Raw genomic sequence first — 14,785 nt, 5'->3', positions numbered from 1 at the left:
TGGACTCCTCCCCCCCTCTTAGCCGCACCCCTTCCTTGGAGGAAGGGGCAAGGCTGCACCTCCCCCCTCTCCCCTGCCCCTATATATAGTGGAGGGGAGGGAGGGCATCCATACCTGAGCCCTTGGCGCCTCCCTCCCTCCCGTGACACCTCCTCCTCTCCCGTAGGTGCTTGGCGAAGCCCTGCAGGATTGCCACGCTCCTCCATCACCACCACGCCGTTGTGCTGCTGCTGGATGGAGTCTTCCTCAACCTCTCCCTCTCTCCTTGCTGGATCAAGGCGTGGGAGACATCGTCGAGCTGTACGTGTGTTGAACGCGGAGGTGCCGTCCGTTCGGCACTAGGATCATCGGTGATCTGAATCACGACGAGTACGACTCCATCAACCCCGTTCACTTGAACGCTTCCGCTTAGCGATCTACAAGGGTATGTAGATGCACTCCCCCTTTCTACTCGTTGCTGGTCTCTCCATAGATAGATCTTGGTGTTACGTAGGAAAAATTTTGAATTTATGCTACGTTCCCCAACAGTGGCATCATGAGCTAGGTCTATTGCGTAGATTCTTTGCACGAGTAGAACACAAAGTAGTTGTGGGCGTAGATATTGTTCAATATGCTTGCCGTTACTAGTCTTATCTTGATTCGGCGGCATCGTGGGATGAAGCGGCCCGGACCAACCTTACACGTACGCTTACGTGAGACCGGTTCCACCGACAAACATGCACTAGTTGCATAAGGTGGCTGGCGGGTGTCTGTCTCTCCCACTTTAGTCGGATCGGATTCGATGAAAAGGGTCCTTATGAAGGGTAAATAGCAATTGGCATATCACGTTGTGGTTCATGCGTAGGTAAGAAACGTTCTTGCTAGAAACCCATAGCAGCCACGTAAAACATGCAAACAACAATTAGAGGACGTCTAACTTGTTTTTGCAGGGTATGCTATGTGATGTGATATGGCCAAAAAGGATGTGATGAATGATATATGTGATGTATGAGATTGATCATGTTCTTGTAATAGGAATCACGACTTGCATGTCGATGAGTATGACAACCGGCAGGAGCCATAGGAGTTGTCTTTATTTATTTGTGACCTGCGTGTCAAATTAAACGTCATGTAATTACTTTACTTTATTGCTAACCGTTAGCCATAGTGGTAGAAGTAATAGTTGGCGAGGCAACTTCATGAAGACACGATGATGGAGATCATGATGATGGAGATCATGGTGTCATGCCGGTGACGATGATGATCATGGAGCCCCGAAGATGGAGATCAAAAGGAGCAAAGTGATGATGGCCATATCATGTCACTATTTGATTGCATGTGATGTTTATCATGTTTATACATCTTATTTGCTTAGAACGACGGTAGTAAATAAGATGATCCCTTACAACAATTTCAAGAAGTGTTCTCCCCTAACTGTGCACCGTTGCGACAGTTCGCTGTTTCAAAACATCACGTGATGATCGGGTGTTTTATTCAGACGTTCAAATACAACGGGCGTTGACGAGCCTAGCATGTACAGACATGGCCTCGGAACACACGCGAAACACTTAGGGTTAACTTGACGAGCCTAGCATGTACAGACATGGCCTCGGAACACGGAGACCGAAAGGTCGAACATGAGTCGTATAGAAGATACGATCAACATGAAGATGTTCACCGATGATGACTAGTCCGTCTCACGTGATGATCGGACACGGCCTAGTTTGACTCGGATCATGTAATCACTTAGATGACTAGAGGGATGTCTATCTGAGTGGGAGTTCATAAGATGAACTTAATTATCCTGAACATAGTCAAAAGGTTTTTGCAAATTATGTCGTAGCTCACGCTATAGTTCTACTGTTTAGATATGTTCCTAGAGAAAAATTAGTTGAAAGTTGATGGTAGCAATTATGCGGACTAGGTCCGTAAACTGAGGATTGTCCTCATTGCTTCATAGAAGGCTTATGTCCTTAATGCACCGCTCAGTGTGCTGAACCTCGAACGTTGTCTGTGGTTGTTGCGAACATCTGACATATACGTTTTGATAACTACGTGATAGTTCAGTTAAACGGTTTAGAGTTGAGGCACCAAAGACGTTTTTGAAACATCGCGAAACATATGAGATGTTTTGAGGGCTGAAATTGGGATTTCAGGCTCGTGCCCATGTCAAGAGGTATAAGACCTCCGATGACTTTCTTAACCTGCAAACTAAGGAGAAAAGCTCAATTGTTGAGCTTGTGCTCAGATTGTCTGAGTACAACAATCATTTGAATCGAGTGGGAGTTGATCTTCCAGATAAGACAGTGATGGTTCTCCAAAGTCATTGCCACCAAGCTGTTAGAGCTTCGTGATGAACTATAACATATCAGGGATAGATATGATGATCCTTGAGGTATTCGCGATGTTTGACACCGCGAAAGTAGAAATCAAGAAGGAGCATCAATTGTTGATGGTTGGTGAAACCACTAGTTTCAAGAAGGGCAAGGGCAAGAAGGGATACTTCATGAAACGGCAAATCAGCTGCTGCTCTAGTGAAGAAACCCAAGGTAAAACCCAAACCCGAGACTAAGTGCTTCTGTAATAAGGGGAACAACCACTAGAGCAAAATTACCCTAGATACTTGGTAGATAAGAAGGCTGGCAAGGTCGATAGAAGTATATTGGATATACATTGTGTTAATGTGTACTTTGCTAGTACTCCTAGTAGCACCAGGGTATTAGATACCGGTTCGGTTGCTAAGTGTTAGTAACTCGAAACAAAAGGCTACGGAATAAACGGAGACTAGCTAAAGGTGAGCTGACGATATGTGTTGGAAGTTTTTCCAAGCTTGATATGATCAAGCATCGCACGCTCCCTCTACCAAAGAGATTGGTGTTAAACCTAAATAATTGTTATTTGGTGTTTGCGTTGAGCATAGACATGATTGGATTACGTCTATCGCAATACGGTTATTCATTTAAGGAGAATAATGGTTACTCTGTTTATTTGAATAATACCTTCAATGGTCTTACACCTAAAATGAATGGTTTATTAAATCTCGATCGTAGTGATACACATGTTCATGCCAAAAGATAGTAATGATAGTACCACCTACTTGTGGCACTGCCACGTAAGTCATATCGGTATAAAACGCATGAAGAAGCTCCATGTTGATGGATCTTTGGACTCACTCGTTTTTTAAAAGTTTGAGACATGCGAACCATGTCTATTGGTGTATATGCATGAAGAAACTCCATGCAAATGGACCGTTTTGACTCACTTGATTTTGAATCACTTGGGACATGCAAATCATACCACACGGGCAAGATGACTGAAAAGCCTCGTTTTCAGTAAGATGGAACAAGATAGCAACTTGTTGGAAGTAACACATTTTGATGTGTGCAGTCCAATGAGTGCTGAGGCATGCAGTGAATATCGTTATGTTCTTACTTCACAGATGATTCGAGTAGATGTTGAGTATATTTACTTGATGAATCACAAGTCTGAATTATTGAAAGGTTCAAGTAATTTCAGTGTGAAGTTGAAAGATCGTCGTGACAAGAGGATAAAAGATCTATGATATGATCATAGAGATGAATATCTGAATCACGAGTTTGGCACAGAATTAAGACATTGTGGAAATTGTTTCACAACTGATACAGCCTGGAACACCATAGTGTGATGGTGTGTCCAAACGTCATAGTTGCACCCTATTGGATATGGTGCATACCATGATGTCTCTTATCGAGTTACCACTATCGTTCATGGGTTAGGCATTAGAGACAACCACATTCACTTTAAATAGGGCACCACATAATTTCGTTGAGACGACACCGTATGAATTATGGTTTAGAGAAACCTAAGCTGTCATTTCTTAGAAGTTTGGGGCTGCGATGCTTATGTGGAAAAGTTTCAGGCTGATAAGCTCGAACCCAAAGCGGATAAAATGCATCTTCATAGGACACCCAAAAACAGTTGGGTATACCTCCTAATTCAGATCCGAAAGCAATAGGGATTGTTTCTTGAATCGGGTCCTTTTTCGAGGAAAGGTTTCTCTCGAAAAGTTGAGTGGGAGGATGGTGGAGACTTGATGAGGTTATTGAACTGTCACTTCAACAAGTGTGTAGCAGGGCACAGGAAGTTGTTCCTGTGGCACGTACACCAACTGAAGTGGAAGCTTATGATAGTGATCATGAAACTTCGGATCGAGTCACTACCAAACCTCGTGGGATGACAAGGATGCATACTACTTCAGAGTGGTAAGTAATCCAGTCTTGGAAGTCATGTTGCTAGACAACAATGAACCTACGAGCTATGGAGAAGCGATGGTGGGCCCGGATTCCGATAAATGGCTCAAGGCCATAAAACCCGAGAGAGGATCCATGTATGAAAACAAAGTGTAGACTTTGGAAGAACTACTTGATGGTCGTAAGGCTGTTAGGTACATATGGATTTTGAAAGGAAGACAGACAATGATGGTAAGTGTCACCATTGAGAAAGCTCGACTTGTCGTTAAGATGTTTTTCAACAAGTTCAAGGAGTTGACTACGATGAGACTTTCTCACTCGTAGCGATGCTAAGAGTCTGTTGGAATTATATTAGCAATTACTGCATTATTTATGAAATCTTGCAGATAGGATGTCAAAACATTGTTTCCTCGACGATTCTTGAGGAAAGGTTGTATGTGATACAACCGGAAGGTTTTGTCTATCCTGAAATATGCTAATAAGTATGCAAAGCTCCAGCAATCCTTCTGAGGACTGGAGTGAGCATCTCGGAGTTGGAATGTATGCTTTGATGATGATCAAAGATTTTGGGTGTATACAAAGTTTATGAGAAACTTGTATTTCCAAAGAAGTGAGTGGGAGCACTATAGAATTTCTGATGAGTATATGTTGTTGACATATTAATGATCAGAAATGACGTAGAATTTCTGGAAAGCATATAGGGTTATTTGGAAAGTGTTTTCAATGGAAAACCTGGATTAAGCTACTTGAACATTGAGCATCAAGATCTATAAGGATAGATCAAAACGCTTAATAGTACTTTCAAATGAGCACATACCTTGACGTGATCTTGAAGGTGTTCAAGATGGATCAGTCAAAGAAGGAGTTCTTTCCTGAGTTGTAAGGTATGAAGTTAAGACTTAAAGCTCGACCATGGCAGAATAGAGAGAAAGGAACGAAGGTCGTCCCCTATGCATAAGATGTAGGCTCTACAGTATGCTATGCTGTGTACCGCACCTGAAGTGTGCCTTGCCATGAGTCAGTCAAGGGGTACAAGAGTGATCCAAGAATGGATCACGGGACAGTGGTCAAATTTATCCTTAGTAACTAGTGGACTAAGGAATTTTCTCGATTGTGGAGGTGGTAAAGGGGTTCGTCGTAAAGGGTTACGTCGACGCAAGCTTAACACCTATCCGGATAGCTCTGAGTAGAGATACCGGATACGTATAATGGAGCAACAATTTAGAATAGCTCCAAGTAGAACAGTTATTTGGAATAGCTCCAAATAGAATGTGGTAGCTGCATCTAGGAGATGAAATAGAGATTTGTAAAGCACACACGGATCTGAAAGGTTCAGACCCGTTGACTATAACCTCTCTCACAAGCATAACATGATCAAACCCAGAACTCATCGAGTGTTAATCACATGGTAAATGTGAACTAGATTATTGACTCTAGTAAACTCTTTGGGTGTTAGTCACATGGGGATGTGACCTTGAGTGTTAATCACATATCGATGTGAACTAGATTATTGACTCTAGTGCAAGTGGGAGACTGTTGGAAATATGCCCTAGAGGCAATAATAAATTGATTATTATTATATTTCCTTGTTCATGATAATCGTTTATTATCCATGCTAGAATTGTATTGATAGGAAACTCAGATACATGTGTGGATACATAGACAACACCATGTCCCTAGTAAGCCTCTAGTTGACTAGCTCGTTAATCAATAGATGGTTACGGTTTCCTGACCATGGACATTGGATGTCGTTGATAACGGAATCACATCATTAGGAGAATGATGTGATGGACAAGACCCAATCCTAAGCCTAGCACAAGATCATGTAGTTCGTATGCTAAAGCTTTTCTAATGTCAAGTATCATTTCCTTAGACCATGAGATTGTGCAACTCCCGGATACCGTAGGAGTGCTTTGGGTGTGCCAAACGTCACAATGTAACTGGGTGGCTATAAAGGTACACTACGGGTATCTCTGAAAGTGTCTGTTGGGTTGGCACGAATCGAGATTGGGATTTTGTCACTCCGTGTAAACGGAGAGGTATCTCTGGGCCCACTCGGTAGGACATCATTATAATGTGCACAATGTGACCAAGGGGTTGATCACGGGATGATGTGTTACGGAATGAGTAAAGAGACTTGCCGGTAACGAGATTGAACAAGGTATCGGTATACCGACGATCGAATCTCGGGCAAGTACCATACCGCTAGACAAAGGGAATTGTATACGGGATTGATTGAGTCCTTGACATCGTGGTTCATCCGATGAGATCATCATGGAACATGTGGGAGCCAACATGGGTATCCAGATCCCGCTGTTGGTTATTGACCGGAGAACATCTCGGTCATGTCTACATGTCTCTCGAACCCGTAGGGTCTACACACTTAAGGTTCGATGACGCTAGGGTTATAAAGGAAGTTTGTATGTGGTTACCGAATGTTGTTCGGAGTCCCGGATGAGATCCCGGACATCACGAGGAGTTCCGGAATGGTCCGAAGGTAAAGATTTATATATAGGAAGTCCTGTTTCGGCCATCGGGACAAGTTTCGGGGTCATCGGTATTGTACCGGGACCACCGGAAGGGTCCCGGGGGCCCACCGGGTGGGGCCACGTGCCCCGGGGGGCCACATGGGCTGTAGGGGGTGCGCCTTGGCCTACATGGGCCAAGGGCACCAGCCCCTAGAGGCCCATGCGCCAAGATATAGGAAAAAGGGGAGAGTCCTAAAGGGGGAAGGCACCTCCGAGGTGCCTTGGGGAGGATGGACTCCTCCCCCCCTCTTAGCCGCACCCCTTCCTTGGAGGAAGGGGCAAGGCTGCGCCTCCCCCCTCTCCCCTGCCCCTATATATAGTGGAGGGGAGGGAGGGCATCCATACCTGAGCCCTTGGCGCCTCCCTCCCTCCCGTGACACCTCCTCCTCTCCCGTAGGTGCTTGGCGAAGCCCTGCAGGATTGTCACGCTCCTCCATCACCACCACGCCGTTGTGCTGCTGCTGGATGGAGTCTTCCTCAACCTCTCCCTCTCTCCTTGCTGGATCAAGGCGTGGGAGACATCGTCGAGCTGTACGTGTGTTGAATGCAGAGGTGCCGTCCGTTCGGCACTAGGATCATCGGTGATCTGAATCACGATGAGTACGACTCCATCAACCCCGTTCACTTGAACGCTTCCGCTTAGCGATCTACAAGGGTATGTAGATGCACTCCCCTTTCTACTCGTTGCTGGTCTCTCCATAGATAGATCTTGGTGTTACGTAGGAAAAATTTTGAATTTATGCTACGTTCCCCAACACGTGGACAGTACCATTCCTAGCCTACTTGCTTAGGCAGGAACTTCCCGAAGACCAAAACAAGGCCCGCTGCATAGTCCGACGATCGAAAGCCTACAAGGTCCATGAGGGAGAACTTTATAAGAAAAGTACAACCGGAGTCCTTCAAAGGTGTATCTCCGAAGAGGAAGGGCGAGACCTCCTGGCTGAAATTCATGCCGGACTAGGCGGACACCACACAGCAGCCCGGGCCCTTGTAGGAAAGGCATTCCGTATAGGATTTTATTGGCCGACGGCCCGGGCAGATGCCCAGGACTTAGTCCAGAGATGCGTTGGTTGTCAGCTCTTTGCTAATCAGAGCCATATGTCGCCCACCGCCCTCAAAACTATACCCATTACCTGGCCGTTCGCGGTTTGGGGGCTTGATATGGTTGGACCCCTTAAAGGGGGAACCCACAAGCAAAGGTACCTATTGGTCATGGTGGATAAATTCACCAAATGGATAGAGGCCAAACCGGTCAAAACGGCAGAGTCCGGACCAGTGATAGACTTTATATCCGGGGTAGTACACCATTACGGAGTCCCCCACAGCATCATCACCGACAACGGCACGAACTTCACAGCCGACGAGGTTAAGTCATGGTGCAAAAATATGGGCATCAAGCTCGACTACGCTTCAGTCTATCACCCTCAAACCAATGGTCAAGTGGAACGAGCAAATGGTCTAATAATGAGCGGCATTAAACCCAGACTAGTGCGGTCACTTACTAAATCTGACACGCACTGGGTCGAGGAGCTCGACTCCGTACTCTGGGGGCTGCGGACAACGCCTAACCGCACTACCGGATTCACACCATTTTTTATGGTCTACGGCGCAGAGGCAGTCCTGCCCTGCGACATTATTCATGACTCACCTCGAGTGCGCATGTACGAAGAAAGAGAGGCCGAGCTGGATCGGCAGGACAGCTTGGACACATTAGAGGAAGAACGCGATGTCGCCAAGGCTCGTTCCGCATTTTATCAGCAGCAGCCCCGAAGATATCAAAGCAGAGAAGTACGGGCCAAGACTTACAACGTTGGCGAACTAGTTCTACGCCTGCCGGACAAGAAAAAGGACAAGCTCAAGCCCAAATGGGAGGGGCCCTTCATTATCGATCAAGTCCTGACCGGCGGAGCGTACCGTCTATGAAATGCGTCGGATAACCGACTCGAGCCGAACCCATGGAACGCAGCCCGCCTCCGAAGATTCTATGCCTAGCGCCGGACTAAGAGTTCGTCCCCTTCCTCCGTTCAAATTTTTACACTTCGACTGTCTTTTGTTTCTCTTTCTTCTCCTAACCTTTTTACTAAAAAGCCCCTAAGGGCCTACCTTTGCATTGTTCGCATACACTTGATGTGCCATCCGCACTCATTATACCTGGGGGCTTCTTTACCAGAAGCTCAATTATAAGGGCTTCATGCCCAGCACATGTGTCAAGCTTCCACATGTACCTTTTACTCACCATTATATGCATCAATATGACTTAAGTTTTGGCCAAGCTGGGTTGCCTGGCTCCTGTGCTTACCCCTACGTTCCCGATTGTTCGGCTAGGAGGTAAAGGGAGCACCTATGTGATTGTTACTGCCGGGTCAGCCGGATGTGTACCTCTGACTGGGTGAAGCCAAAAGCTAGCGTTCTTAAGGGAATATTCGGTCGGTGATTTGAAAGATGATTTTCTACCTATTTATTTATCTGCCCCCAGATGTTTTCCTGCTCTTTTCGCAGTCCGGACATGCACTTTAGGGCATGCCTCCCAGGGAAAGGAACCCTTAACGGAACTATTCTCCCTGGAAGATGTTTCTTACTAACCATGTAATATAACATAACTAGTTGGGCACTTGTCTGATAAAGCACTAATGACCCCTACGCCTGGTCTCCATGCATACCCCGGTTGTTTCTTAACCAAGAAGGTATTCGGACACACTCCGGACTCTAGGGTCCCGAGGTCGAAGCGAAAAGGTCGGCAAAGACAAACGATCTACAATCCGGCTAGAAGGCATTTCACATGTCATTTTAAAATACATTGTCAAATTTACTGATTGTATTCCTCCTCAATCCCGTCTAACAGGCTGTCTAACTTACAGTCCCGTTGGGAAAACTTAGCAGCCAACTCTACCTGGCTGTATACTAAACTCACAGGGATCTCCTTCCCATCGGGCCCCACCGGTCCAACTTCGGCCATGTGGTTGGGATCCGCCTTCTTGTAACGCGTCTTCACCATGGCCCAAGCCTCCCTGGCACCTTGACGGCAAGCCGAAATCTTCCACAAACGGAAGCGCTGCCGCACTCCCTGAAGCTTCTCCGCAAGCTCCCCAAGGCCCTCGGTTAGGGAGAGGGCTGGCCATAAAGCCTGGACGACGCCGCTCATTGCCTGCCAAACTCGTTCGAGCAGTTACAACAGCTCGGGAAGTTGATCACCCGTTGATATGGGCATCTCCTCTGCAGGGCGACCTGTGAGTATACCTACAAGACATATCATGTCAATATACTTCCTCGCCGAACTCTTCTTTTAAAAGGAGTCCGCTTAAGCACTTACTATAAATGTCGTGACCAAGTCGCTCATTCTCCTTAACGGAGCCGGACAGCCCGGCGCGAGCGCCTTTCAGCTCTTCTCTGAGCTTGGCGTTGGCATCCTGGAGTTTGTTCCTTTCTTGCTGCACCCTATTCAGCACACTCTCGCCGGCCTTCAGCTGGCGCAGTAATCCTTGCCTGTCCGGATCTTGTCCGGCGGCACCTGCACAGTCATTATTAGACTTGCGCGCACGCCGCACAACACTTATATTTATTAATAAAAATGTGTTACCAGGAGGGGTCTCTGAGTTTCCTCCTGCGGCAGCAAGTCCGGCCTCAAGTTGGGCCTTGCATTCTTGCAGCTCCTGAGACAGCTGGGCATTCTTCTCAGTAAGAGCCTGCGTTTCAAATGATCCTTAAATCAGTTAACATAACTACTTTAAGTCTCGGGGGCCACTGGCATATATAACCATTAAATTCCCTTACCCGTATGTCTTTTACATACTGCTCCGTGGCTCGGGTAAAACCGTCTTGAGCAGCACGGAGGTGCGCGTCCCCTGCGTTAAAGGCGTCCAATGCCTCAGGGGAGAAGCACGCTTCACGAAATACTGTCCGGCGGCGCCTGTGGTTCATGGCGCTCTCCACCTCAGACTTGGTGGCGGACAGTCTGTCGGCATCCTCCGTTGGAGGAGTATCCGGCCCGCGCCTTGCGCTTGCCTCCCCCTCCAGGTCGGGCACTGGAGCCTGGCTGGTATAGGTCGGATCGGCAACCTCTACGCCCGCAGTCCGGCGGGCGCTTTTTCTCCTACAAAGATCATGAGCACTCAGACGCTTCCTAGGAGCGTTGCTCTGAAAATTTAAACACGAGCTATACCTTTGCGGCGACATTTCAGTCCGCGCCGCGCTCCTTTTCCGCCTGCTGGTCCGGACTGACCTTTGTTGGTCAGCCGCCGCGGGCTCGGCTTCCCGCCTTGAAGGCGCTTCCTGTAAAACACCATCGTTCGCGAAGGTCAGAAATGGGCAAGGAAGAGATAATGGTGTCCGGACCTCGGTCACAGTCACCTGGGAAGCCGGATACAGTCCGGGGTAGTCCGCTATAATGGCGACCAAAGCATTGTCCATGCTGACTTGGTGAAACACCCCGTCGATCAGCTCCACCTTGATGTCCGGATCCTCTTCGGAGGCCGGATCCAGGGATCTTTCTGGATCCTCGGGTTGCGGAGCGGGACTTACCATGTCCTTCACAGTCCGGCGTAGATCCTGCGCCGAAGACATAATGTAAGAAGGCTGAACTTCGAAAGCATGGGTTGAGCCCTTAAAAGTGTTTGCTTACCCAGCCTCTAGGGTTGTTCATGGAAAACCCATTCAAAGGGTTCGTTCGAAGGAAGTCCTCCTTCTCCCCCTTGTACAGACTGGACAGGATCTGCACCAGATCCTCGGTCGAATCCGACCCTTCGCGGCCATGACGGGTGGCATCGTCTTCCCCGTTGAAATCCCACATGGGGTGGCCTCTGTATTGCAGTGGCTGTCCCCCCCGCATGATGCATGTCGCCATGACTCCGATCATGGTCAACCCAGAATGGGCTAGTAATCTTATTCGGCCCATCAAGTAATGGACGCTCTTGTTTTCCTCCAATCGGGGGCTCCGTGGGCGCCAGCTAAGGCGTTTCTTCAGAGGAGCAGCATTAAACTCCGGGAGGCCAATCCGGACTGGGTCCGGCAGCGGAGCGTCTTCTATGTAAAACCACTCCGAAGGCCAGTCTTCGGACGCCTTCTTAGGAGTACCGGATGGGTATCCGGTCCCAGCAATGCGCCATATTTCGGCGCCGCCTACTTGATATATGGATCCCTCGTAAGAATGGGGTACGAGGCAGAACAGCCTCTTCCACAGTGCAAAATGGGGCTCGATGCCCAGGAAAAGCTCGCAAAGAGCTACGTAGCCCGCGATATGCAGGATAGAGGCGGGCGTAAGGTGATGGAGCTGGAGTCCGTAGAACTCCAGGAGCCCGCGGAGGAGCGGATGTATTGGGAATCCGAGTCCCCTTATCAGATAGGGGACGAAGCATACCCGCTCCCCTTTGTTGGGACTTGGGGTAGCCTCCGCTTGCTTCCCACCTTGGTAGGTGGCCAGCCCGGCTCGAACCGGGACCATGAAGGCTGGAGGGAGATATCCCCCCGCTTGGAGTTTCTCTAGCTCGTTGTGTGGAACAGAGCACCTCCTCCAATCCCCTGGCGGTGGGCTGGGAGCACGAGAGGAAGAGTCGCGTCGACGGTCCATGGTGGAATGGATTTTTAGGTCAAAAGCGCTCCGATGAGTATTCGCGGAAGGAAGATGGTGTGGTTTGGATCTGGATTTTTGCCTCTTTTGTAGGCGGATGACTCGCACGACTAGGGGGTGAAACATAAAAGACACCCTGGCTTTTCGCATTCGTGCGACGCATGGAAGAAGGCCATTATTGGGCGTAGAAGCCAAGAAACACAGTATTTATGATGAAGCCGGACACTGTTCGGCAGGTACATGGAACTTGAAGGGAGAACCCGCCTTGCAACGCCGAAGACTATATACGCGCTGGACTTATCGTCATTGAAGCCTGGTTCGGGGGCTACTGAGGGAGTCCTGGACTAGGGGGTGTCCGGACAGCCGGACTATCATCGTCCGCCGGACTCCAAGACTACGAAGATACAAGATTGAAGACTCCGTCCCGTGTCCGGATGGGACTTTCCTTGGCGTGGAAGGCAAGCTTGGCGATACGGATATGTAGATCTCCTACCATTGTAACCGACTCTGTGTAACCCTAGCCTTCTCCGGTGTCTATATAAACCGGAGGGCTTTAGTCCGTAGGACACAACATACATTACAACAATCATACCATAGGCTAGCTTTAGGGTTTAGCCTCCTTGATCTCGTGGTAGATCCACTCTTGTACTACCCATATCATCAATATTAATCAAGCAGGACGTAGGGTTTTACCTCCATCGAGAGGGCCCGAACCTGGGTAAAACATCGTGTCCCTTGTCTCCTGTTACCATCCGCCTAGACGCACAGTTCGGGACCCCCTACCCGAGATCCGCCGGTTTTGACACCGACAACGGTTCTTGCTCAACCCGTAGCAGCCATGTAAAATTTGCAACAACAAAGTAGAGGATGTCTAACTTGTTTTTGCAGGGCATGTTGTGATGTGATATGGTCAAGACGTGATGCTATATTTTATTGTATGAGATGATCATGTTCTGTAACCGAGTTATCGGCAACTGGCAGGAGCCATATGGTTGTCGCTTTATTGTATGAAATGAAAGCACCCTGTAATTGCTTTACTTTATCACTAAGCGGTACTGATAGTCGTAGAAGCAATAGATGGCGAAATGACAACGATGCTACGATGGAGATCAAGGTGTCACGCCGGTGACGATGGTGATCACGACGGTGCTTCGGAGATGGAGATCACAAGCACAAGATGATGATGGCCATATCATATCACTTATATTGATTGCATGTGATGTTTATCCTTTTGCATCTTATCTTGCTTTGATTGACGGTAGCATTTTAAGATGATCTCTCACTAAAACTATCAAGAAGTGTTCTCCCTAAGTATGCACCTTGCGAAAGTTCTTCGTGCTGAGACACCACGTGATGATCGGGTGTGATAGGCTCTACGTTCAAATACAACGGGTGCAAAACAGTTGCACACGCGGAATACTCAGGTTAAACTTGACGAGCCTAGCATATACAGATATGGCCTCGGAACACGGAGACCGAAAGGTCGAACGTGAATCATATAGTAGATATGATCAACATAGTGATGTTCACCATTGAAAACTACTCCATCTCACGTGATGATCGGACATGGTTTAGTTGATTTGGATCACGTGATCACTTAGATGACTAGAGAGATGTTTGTCTAAGTGGGAGTTCTTAAGTAATATGATTAATTGAACTTAAATTATCATGAACTTAGTACCTGATAGTATTTTGCTTGTCTATGTTTGTTGTAGATAGATGGCTCGTGCTGTTGTTCCGTTGAATTTTAATGCGTTCCTTGAGAAAGCTAAGTTGAAAGATGATGGTATCAATTACACGGACTGGGTCCGTAACTTGAGGATTATCCTCATTGCTGCACAGAAGAATTACGTCCTGGAAGCACCGCTGGGTGCCAGGCCTGCTACAGATGCAACTGGCAATGTTAAGAACGTCTGGCAGAGCAAAGCTGATGACTACTAGATAGTTCAGTGTGCCATGCTTTACGATTTAGAACCGGGACTTCAACGACGTTTTGAACGTCATGGAGCATATGAGATGTTCCAGGAGTTGAAGTTAATATTTCAAGCAAATGCCCGGATTGAGAGATATGAAGTCTCCAATAAGTTCAATAGCTGCAAGATGGAGGAGAATAGTTCTGCAAGTGAACATATACTCAAAATGTCTGGGTATAATAATCACTTGATTCAACTGGGAGTTAATCTTCCCGATGATAGTGTCATTGACAGAATTCTTCAATCACTGCCACCAAGCTACAAGAGCTTCATGATGAACTATAATATGCAAGGGATGGACAAGAATATTCCCGAGCTCTTTGCAATGCTAAAGGCTGCAGAGGTAGAAATCAAGAAGGAGCATCAAGTGTTGATGGTCAATAAGACCACCAGTTTCAAGAAAAAGGGTAAAGGGAAGAAGAAGGGGAACTTCAAGAAGAACAACAAACAAGTTGCTGCTCAAGAGAAGAAACCCAAGTCTGGACCTAAGCCTGAAACTGAGTGCTTCTACTG

Source organism: Triticum aestivum, chromosome 2B (assembly GCF_018294505.1).
Source record: "Triticum aestivum cultivar Chinese Spring chromosome 2B, IWGSC CS RefSeq v2.1, whole genome shotgun sequence".
NCBI lineage: Eukaryota > Viridiplantae > Streptophyta > Magnoliopsida > Poales > Poaceae > Triticum > Triticum aestivum.
This window is presented reverse-complemented; position numbering follows the sequence as displayed.